We start from the raw sequence: 10,354 nt of genomic DNA on the forward strand, positions 1-10,354 counted from the left end.
TTCACCCTTGGCTCCTCACTCCTCTATTAAACCCACGTACGGAGCAGGAGAAGGCATACAACTCCGCACATACAGCCACTAGATCGGTTGTGGAGCGGGCATTTGGTCTTTTAAAGGCCAGATTCCGGTTCCTAGATCGGTCTGGTGGTGCTCTAATGTATGCTCCATCCACTGTATGTGATATCATAGCTCTGTGCGTGGTGTTCCATAACATCGCCATTAGGAGTGGGGTTCCTTGGGTGGAGGAGGCCGAGATTGTGTTCCATGAGGTGTTAGATGCTGACCCCAGCCCTCCAGAATCAGTTGATGCTGTGTCTTTCAAGCAATATGTCCTGGACACCTACTTCTCTTGTAAGTGTTTTTGTAATGTTTTTTAAAAATACAACATACATAGCTAATAAGTTTATAATTATACAATTTATTTACACAATAGCAAAAACACATCAAACAAACAATTTTTTTTTTTTACGGGCCCTCTTTGCTGGTATAATGCTTGCATCACATCGAGGATGAGTCAGGCTTCTGGTAACCCGTGACATAGAAGGCAACAGTGGTGAGGAAGCAGAGGCCAGTGGAGCAGCAGATGGGGCAGATGGTGGTAAATAATAGTTGTATTGCTGATTAGAATGGGAATATGGTTCAATGTCAACATATGGGTTGGTTTGAAAATGATGGCGATGCATTTGGGGTCTTAGACTAGAACCAATAGAACCTTGAGAGTGGAGTTGTTCAATATGTGAAGACGGGTGCGCGCGATAAGGCCTACTTGTGGAATGATAATCGGGTGAAGTGTAGTATGATTGATACATGGGACTAAGAGATGGAGAGAAAGAAGTAGGAGAAGATTCCTGTGATATGCGTGATTGTGGATTGGTGATATACACTGCAATAAGGTCAGTGAGACGGGTAAGGGTAGTGTTGATAGATGAAAGGTTTAAGTCCATAGTGCTCTCTATACGGGTGAGGCTACTGTGTAAAGTGTGTTCCATACGGGTGAAGGTTGTGGCAATATCTGTGGCATTTGTGTCTCTAATACTGTGATAGCCGTTCACTGTGATTCCCGTTCACTGACTTCTGGCTCCTCACTCATCTGATGCTGTTCCACATCACGTGGCTCCTCCACCAGCTCATCCTCTGAAATTTCTTCCGCTGTATTGGGCCCTACAAGGGGAAAAAATGAAATAAATAATGCCGTCCTTAGGTAATTGATATATTTATATATATGTGTGTGTGTATACCTGTAGCTGTGATAGGCTCGATGGCGGCTGAGCTACGTCCGGTGTCAATGCGGCCCACACCTTGAACCATCTCCGCATCCAAAGAGGCCAATGCCCTGGTCTCCAATGGAGTGAATTCCAGCGTTGCTGGAGGTCCACCACCTGTCATTCTTGCATGTCTTCTGTGTTCAGAGATTTTATCTTTTAGGCGGCGTTTAAAGTCTTGCCACCTGTGTGCAAAATATACACATTAGCAGGATAATATTATCCACAAAATCTGGACACATTTAACCAATTTTTGTACGCTTAAATATTTACCTTTTCTGGACCTCATTAACCTTGCGTCTGATTGGAGCCACGGCATTGACCTCATTTGTAATTTCTTCCCATATTCTTGCTTTTGATGGTGCAGAGAGTGGACGCGGAGTGGAGTGGAGCCTATCAACAGCCAATTCGACCAAAATGTCGATTTCATTTTTTGAGAAATTAGCAGATGATGAGCCGGATGGCTCATTGGAGTCTTGTTCAGACATGTTCAGGTTTTCCTGTAGAAAAGAAAGTGCAATTATTTCATTTCCTACCACGCTATCTGTCAGGTAGCAGACCTAGGCCCATGTTACTTACCCCAAAATGGAGCAAGGTTCTCCTGTTTTTGAAGGTTTTTTTGGCCAAAGTGAGTACAATCTAAAAAAGGAAAAAAGAAAGTGCAATTATTTCATTTCCTACCACGCTATCTGTCAGATAGCAGACCTAGGCCCATGTTACTTACCTCAATATGTGGCAATATTAACTGTTTCCTGACAGCAACAACTTAGAAAAGCCATGCAGAAATTGTCAGGGCGAACTATCGCATGCTGTATGCGATTTTATAGTGGTGCGTTCAATTGCGTACGCGCCAGAACGCTAGGCACGCTTGAGCAGTGATTGACAGGTCAGTCAGCCATCTTAGTACAGGTTCTGCGATAGACGTGCAGACGCACCAACGTGCACTGAGAACCAATCGGTAAGCAGGATATTAAACTGTCATTTCTGAGACAAAATGAGGTCTGCAGTATTCTCACGTACCGAACTGCGGGTGCTGACAGCAACGATGGACCGTTGTTTTAAGCCCGCAGGGAGGTATGTGGGAAATGATGAGAAACTGCAGGCATACAGAGCCGTGCGCAGGCGTCTGCGTATGAAGGTTGGTACCCGCCGCTCCATCGTGCAGTTGCAACGCCGATGGAGTGATCTGCGGAGACGGCAGCCCGACCTCCTTGCACATTTGAGGGCTGAAATTATTGCTAGTTAGTCGTGCTCAAACACTAAATAATATGGCAATGAAATTTTTTCTTCTCACAGGAAATATGGACAGAAAAGGCCTATTTTCTGACCATTCTCATACTAAACGTATGAATAATGTTAGTTTTATTTGCGATTATTCTGATTATGTCCTATTATATATATGTTAAAAATTTAAGTGTACATTTTTTTTACAAATTTAATGTTATTGACATGAGTACCATTTTAGCATTCCAAGCTACCATTCGCTGCATGTATGTATGTATTCGCTGTGTATGGTGAATACATTACAAAAATACACATAAGATAACACATAATGGTCTCCAACAGGACGCCAACGCAGCTCCGAACACCACCGCCAACATCAACAGGTGGTCACACCGGAGGCGCCAGGTGGTAGCCAACAGCAACAGGTGCAGTCAGCGGTGGTGGAGGATTCGCCGCAGTCCGCTGACCTGGCAGCATCACCTCTGCTATTCCAGAGCCAACCAGAATCCACCTCTCAGCAACCACAAGTGCTGGTTGAGGAAAGTAAGTACATTACATGGTAATTTTCGTATACTTTAGTTGTTTTTTGTTTGTTTTTTTTCAATATATGATGTTTGGATTTTTTGGGTAGAACATGACAAACAGTTTTCACTGGCCATTCACAGTACAAGGCATCCTAAGTTCCCACAATGGGAAAAATGTCCTCCCAGCAATTCTTGTCTTGTGCGCAGGCCAACTCAGCTGGCAGGCTTTAAAAATGCACCCTAGATGGTGAGATTCTCCTTGGCTAAATTTTGCAGAAAGTTAATGTATACAACAAAACAATATAATAGTAATATAATACTTTGTATTACTTGTGTTTCCCCCTTCCCTTTAGGTTGTAAGCTCTCATGCGCATGGCCCTCTTTTGTTGTGTGCTCCTTCTACAGTACCTTCACCCTCTTGTCCTTTTTCGATAGGCCTGTTTTCCCTGTTTTCTTAAGCTTAGGCCTTCTTCTTGCTGATTTCTACCATCACTATCTGTCAGAGATAATCTGATTTATGGTTTACCCTGTCACCTGTCTTTGTATCATGTTGTGTCTTGGTTCTGTTTTCAGTATATGTTATGTACTTCTACATTTATCAAAATTTAATGAATGGGGCCAGTGTTTGGTTAACATTCATTTATGCAGTATACCGAGCTTACAAAATGCAAAGGTACAAGAACTGACAGCTAGCATTTCACCACATTGAAATGTATTAAGAGTGCATTTACTAAATTGTTGTCTTTCATTTTTTGCAGCTGATGAGGAGTCGATGGGTCCTCCAAGGCACAGCCAGAGGCTTCTGGATGAATTAAAAAAACAGGAAAAAAAAATATAAAAAGCCATAAAGAAAAAGCAAAAAAATGTAAAAAAAAAAAAAAATATCTCAAAAAAATGTTAAATACCTTTCATTGATTATTTTTTTTCCTGTTTCTTACTTAACATTTGTTAATAGTTTTAGTATATAAATTAAAATATTTTTGTTACAAGAAAAACTGGTATATGTGTGATTTCATTGAACTAATTTACGTATTAGCATTATACACTTAAGTAAAGCTGTTGTTTAAAAGCCAATTGAGAAGAGGCCAACCAATAGGGTCACACCTCACATCCGGGATATAATGTGATAAGGCCCAAAGAAATAACAGTTTGGTACGACATAACCTCTTTCTAAAACATATACTGAAAACAGAACCAAGACACAACCTGATACACATGGAAAACAGGGCTAGTGGCATAACCTCATTGGTGTTATATAGGTTAATAAAGTCATAAAAAAATTCCTTCAGCAAAAGACACTTAACGAATAAAATTGGATCATTGTTTCTTTACAAAATAATTAGCTTCCACTCTTTTTCTATGCTGAAAACTCTGATCTTAAACAGACCAGAGATGTACTTTGTGTTTCAACAAAAGAAGGTTATACTATAATTTACACCTATCATATAACAATTGGATGAGAAAGTATTTAGGCGTATCCTGATCCTTTTGAGTCTCCTGGATGCAATGGACAAGTCGAAGTAGTCTGTGCAAGTCTTTGTTGAAAATCTCTGGATTGAAAACATAGGTTCTTTGAATAACTACTTCATTTCTTCCAGCTGACACCAAAGGCTTATATAATATAATAATAATATAATACATATGACATTATAAAAACACATCAAATATACATGATATACGATAAAACACTGTAAATATTTCAATATTACGAAATTTTAATCATCAAAAGTAAAACATCTTGACAGGGTAAACAAAGTAGCATAACAAGGAGAATATATATTTTTACGGTTATTTGCAACCAGCACCATGATTCAACAATTGAGAGATTCACCAATGATGTTATTATGCACTAAACAGCGTAGCGTTCGCTTCTGCACGTAATGCAAGTATGTGCCGGCTTGTACGGACGTGAACGGGTAGATTAGGAAGACTTGCGCCGCAAGTCATGAAGCTGCGTATGTGAGAATACGCAGCTTAATGACTTCGGCCGTTCGCAGCCACAAAGTACGTACATTAGTGCACGTATGTACGCTGCGCTCATTTTGCGTCCCGTAATGACTCAGGCCCATAGTGTATAAATGTTTATTTTTTAATATTGTTTTTAAGGTGAGACATGTTCCAGTGTCTACTAATGTTATTGCTGATGCTTTGTCACGATTTGATTGGGCCAGGTTTCGTTCCCTTGCTCCAGAAGCTAATGCCGTTGAGGTTCCAAATCCTGATTTTCTTTGGTCAATTATAGGGCCGGTATAGAAGACTAAGTGGTGCATGGACGGCCACCTTCAAGAAATATAGGGGTCCTGGTCATCTTGGGAGGTTTTTCTGTTTGCCAACCAAAGTTAAAAGTAAGAAGGAAGAGCAACTTATTCTAGCTTTTGTGTGGAATGGTTTTACTTCGGGTAAGTCTAAGGCTTTTATGGTAGGCACCCTTACATGTATCTATTTTTTTCTTACAGTTCAAGGGTCTTCGGGATGTTACTAAATCCTTTTTAGTATATAAGACTTTAAAAGTCTTGGCTAAGCTTTCCCCAGTTCAGGATGATAGGAGGAGACCTATTGACAAGTGATTGTTGGGGCATTTGTTGTTGTTTGCGAGATAGCTAGTGATAGTTTTAAAGGCATCTTTTTAACAATTAGCCTTCTCAATGGCTTTTGTTGGGGCTATTTGAATTAGTGAATTGGTGGCGTCTTCCAGGTTGTCAAATTGTTCTAGTTTACTTTATAAAAACGTGTTTTTTAGGGATGATGTTATATTCTGTAAGAACCACTGGTCTAAGATGGACCCGCTTGGTAAAGGGCATTGCATTACTTTGCAAAGCAGTACAGATTCCACAGTTTGCCGTGTAGGGTTGGCTTCGTTGTATTGAAGTATGGAGCTAGCACCTGGTAGTAATTGACTTAGATATCAGGATGGCTTTCCTTTAACAGGATTTTAATTTAATGTTGTGTTTAAAAATTTTGCTAGCCTTGGTTTGAGCGTCATACATTACGGGACTCACTCGTTTAGAATTGGCACTGCTATTGTTACAGCTCTGGAGGGTAGTTCTGTGCATAATATTATGCCTTTAGGTTGCTGGAGGTCAAGTTGTTTTAAAAATTACATCAGGCCATTCCCAGCACAATAAATTGGCATATGATCTCAGCGGGATTTACCCAGGACATGCGTCTCTTGTTTGTTTAAAGGAGGCATAGAGGGATTTTTCTTTATTTTTCCTATAATAGGAAGCCTGACTGGCTGGTGGACTCTTGAGGTTTTCGGTTTTACCTCCATGTGGGTCACCCTGTGCATGCGCCAAGTGCACTTTTTGCTGTGTTCATTTGTTTGTTTCATATGACTGCGTTAGTGTCTGTCTCCTGTCTTCTTCTCCTCCATGTGATTAGGTGTACAACGGGACATCAAGACGGTGTGGCTTGTGGGCCATTCATTTATTTTTTGGGCCAGTAAAAGTGGTTCCGCTCGGAATTTGAGTATTTTCCCTGAAGCTAGATTTGTTCATTGGTTGGGTTTTAGGAAGCTTCGATGGTGCTCACTGTTAAGTATCCTTTGTAATAGTGAGTCTAAATTTGGGCGACCAGGATCTTTAGTTATTCTCTTGGGTGGGAATGATTTTGTAAGTTGACGGGCCTGGATCTCATTGCCCATATTAAATAAGATGTTGACAGGCCTGATTCATTAAGAAAAGTTAAGCAAAAGTAAGCAAGTAAGGTAAAATCATGTTGCATTGTAGGGGGTACATTTAAAATGGGATGGCAGATTTATAGTTGGGGTAGGGAATGTCCTATATCTACTTTACATTTCAGTGTGCAAATAAGTTATCACGCATTTATGTGCTATATGAAAAAACAGCCAGTATTTTCCTTATGTGGAAAATAATAAGCTCATTTGCACCCCTTGCACTGTAACATGGTTTTGTCCAGATATCTTGAGTAAGAAAACTTACTTAATTTTTTGCTTAACTTTCCTTAATGAATCAGGCTCAAAGTCATTAAGTACCGATGAGCCTCTGCTCATTTAATTTGATTGGACATCATTCCCAGAATAAAGTGTTGTTATGGCACGTTCTAAAGTGATCAGGACAGTTAAGTTAATTTTGGGTTTAGGGGGCGAAGCAATTAGTTACCCAACCATTAAAGCGAGATTCTCCTAATTTTGTAAGGATGATGGATTACAATTGTCTGACGTTGGAGTTGCATATTGTGTGGAGCAGATTTTTTGTTCTCTCTTTGGGCCTTGAGAGGTCACTTTGGTGGTGGGCTTAGGTTCCTGGGGTGGGGGAACCTAGCTGTGGTGAAAAGCAGTCCAATCAGTGCCCATAATGATATGCTCTGGTGGCATGTTGGGCACTCTCCCTATCAGGGATGTTCAATTAGTTATACTATCCTTTGGGGTAGTTATGAGCACCACTTGGTCGGGCAGGCGGGCCTCAGCTAATAAGCTAAACAGTCCACTGCCTCGGACTGTCCCAATATTTAGTTCAATAAGTTCATGGTTTATGGATATGGCTGAAGGCAGATAGGTCTTGCTATTTATTTGCCACCATTTTTCATTAAATTTAATGTTCAATAAAATTTTATGACCTTTCATTCGCCAAAAAAGTGTCTCTTGTCTCTATTTGCTAGTGATAAAGTAACTCTTGATAAGTGAAATAATGTTAAAGGTAAAGTTATCAACCACTAGGCAGCTTGCTAAAAATTATATTGAAATGAATGTCGCAACTCCTTTGTATTTATAGAAATAAAACAGACATTTATTACTATTAAAATCTTAAATTATACAATATAAATAGCAACTGATGTAGAATCTCTATATAATATGTGAAAGTTTCTTTAAGACTGCATACCAAATGTGTGATGATTAGTAATAAATGTCAGTCATATACTCTGATCCCTAATTTCATAGAGTTATAAACTGCATTGGGTAAAAAAATGTGTATTGTCTCCAAATTAACATATGAACGGTTTCGATATAAAAAGAAGCACAAAGGTTGTCACTCACTTTGCAGTCATTTGTAGATTCGGATCTCTGTTTCACTGTGGGAGTTAACTAAGTTCGCATCCAGACAGTACGCTTATCAATTCGTTGGCTCCAATAACCACACAATAATAATTACCTAGTGTCTATTGATCACTGTTATCCACTTTGAGAGCGCAAGCCACTCATAAGCTCCTGCGTTTGCAACTTGTTAGCCAGTACACAGGTTTCAATTAACTTGCCCATAATCAAATGTCGGATGTTAGTTAACCTCCATACGAGGTGCCATTCATTAGCTAGATAGTATAGTAGGTTTTACCATTGTTGTTCCTTGAAAATATTTTCATCACCTGCAATTTGAAAGAATTAATTGATGTCTTTACTTTGGTTGCTTTGAAATATGCACCTCTTATTAGCAACCATTAAAACAGCCTTAATTGAGACTTTTTGTAGCAGCCTTGACATGTTTCCGTGCAGCAGGGAGCATTTTGCAACAGAAGGAATTGTTAGAGGTAAAAACCTTGTGTATTTAAATATCCATAAATCATTTAGAGATTCTTCCTAATTAAAATATCTGTGCTATCTGAAATAAAAGGGTACAATTAAAAGAGAATCAATATGAAATCTACATCAATGTATTTATTTACAGCATATTGTTCAATTCTTGAGTCTATTACATAAAGATACTTTATGAATTTTTAGCTTGTAAATTTTAGGAAAAAATCTTCAGCAACCATCTATAATGAGATAATTACATAAAGGGCTTATCTCTATATTTTACAACAATTCTATATACAACTAAATGATAAAATTATATACTATAAAATATATAAAAATATAAGTATAAAGAAAAAAATAATAAATAATAAACAGAAAAGATAATAAACAATAAATCTAATTAAAGTATACTCATTATTTTTATATTTTATAATCTGTTATTTTGCTATTTCTAGGCATATCATTTAATCTCTTATATAGTTTCAATCACTAAAATTCACTAAAGACTCTCATCTATATTTTCCCCATATTTGTATATACACTTTACATTATGTATAAGTATAAAGTGGTCAAAATATTCTATAATTTACCCAAAATCATGATTAAGACATTCATTTAGGCCTTCATGTTGTATTATATTTATTTGCTGAATCTAATAAGATTCTCTGAGGATTAGTTTTCTAAATCTATCACGCCCTCTAACTGCCTAGTTTATAGTTTCAAGTCTTATCACTTTTAGACCCTTAGTGTCATTATTATGTTTCTCAAAAAGGGACGTGATTAACGAAGATTGAGCTTCTTAGATTTAATGTTTGATCTGTTTTCCAAAAAACAGATCCCGAGTTTTGGTGTGTCTAATATATTGGTCGCCAAAAAGCCACAGTAGCATATAGATAACAAAATTTGTATTGCAATTGCAAAAGGACTGGATAAAAAAAAATATTTTGTGACAAAAGATTTAAAGAAATCTTGAGGTTGTATATAATTACATATTAGGCATTTCCTGCCTCTGTGTTTAAAGCAGTCTATCCTCTTTATTGACTCTGTAAACCATTTTTTTTTTACTTTTATTATCCAAAGCAAAGTTAGTTTTTTCTTGATAGCGACCAGGAGCAAATAAGTTCCCAAGATTTTTTGCTTTCTTGAAAACCACTTTGGCTTTTTGGACCCAAATCAGATTTCAAAAAAGGATTTAAATGAACCTGTATAAGGTATAAGTTTGTATATGATATATCTCAATTTCAAGTGTAATATCTGAAAAATGGATATAGCATCTGATGATTCTGTGAATGTGAGAAAGTGGGTGATCGATGTTGAATCACCTTTCCATGTGTTAAAAAATATCTATATATCTTGCGTAGAGGACCAGATTCACCAGGAACTCGCTATCCAATATGTGACTGTTTAAATCTGCCCATATATTAATTGACAAAGCTAGAGGCAAACTTGGTCCCCATCTCTGTTCCACGTGTTTGTAAATAATATTTACAGTCAAACATAAAGTAATTATTGTGTTACTATGAATACAAGAATAGATAGTAAAATTAATTTGATCTGTTATTATAGTGTTACATGAATTTAAATAATATTCAACCTCATTTATCCCTTTTTCATGAGTAATATTGGTGTAGAGTGACTGTGCATCACAAGTAAAAAAAAAACATGTAATCTAGTTGCCAATAGATATTTTGAATTAAGTGCAAAAAGTATGTTGTGTCTCTAATGTGTGATGGTAGAGAAGTGGATATGGGTTGAAGACAGGAGTCAACATAAAATGAAAGATTTGAGCCAATGCCAGATATAATAGGATGTCCAGGTGGCTGTGTAAGTGATTTGTGAATTTTGGAAAGATGGTAGTATGTGGAAGTGACGGG

The 10,354-nt window shown here is 37.7% G+C and overlaps 1 long non-coding RNA gene across 1 annotated transcript; it reads left to right on the top strand.

Annotated features, from left to right (window-relative positions):
• The first annotated feature begins 263 nt into the window (after positions 1 to 263).
• Positions 264 to 3,853, top strand: LOC142149935 (uncharacterized). The gene is made up of 3 exons (XR_012690933.1): positions 264 to 351; positions 2,829 to 3,029; positions 3,769 to 3,853. It is a non-coding gene; the product is annotated as an uncharacterized LOC142149935 (long non-coding RNA).
• Positions 3,854 to 10,354: the final 6,501 nt, after the last annotated feature.

The sequence above is a fragment of the Mixophyes fleayi genome, chromosome 4, assembly GCF_038048845.1.
Source record: "Mixophyes fleayi isolate aMixFle1 chromosome 4, aMixFle1.hap1, whole genome shotgun sequence".
In the NCBI taxonomy this organism is placed as follows: Eukaryota; Metazoa; Chordata; class Amphibia; order Anura; family Limnodynastidae; genus Mixophyes; species Mixophyes fleayi.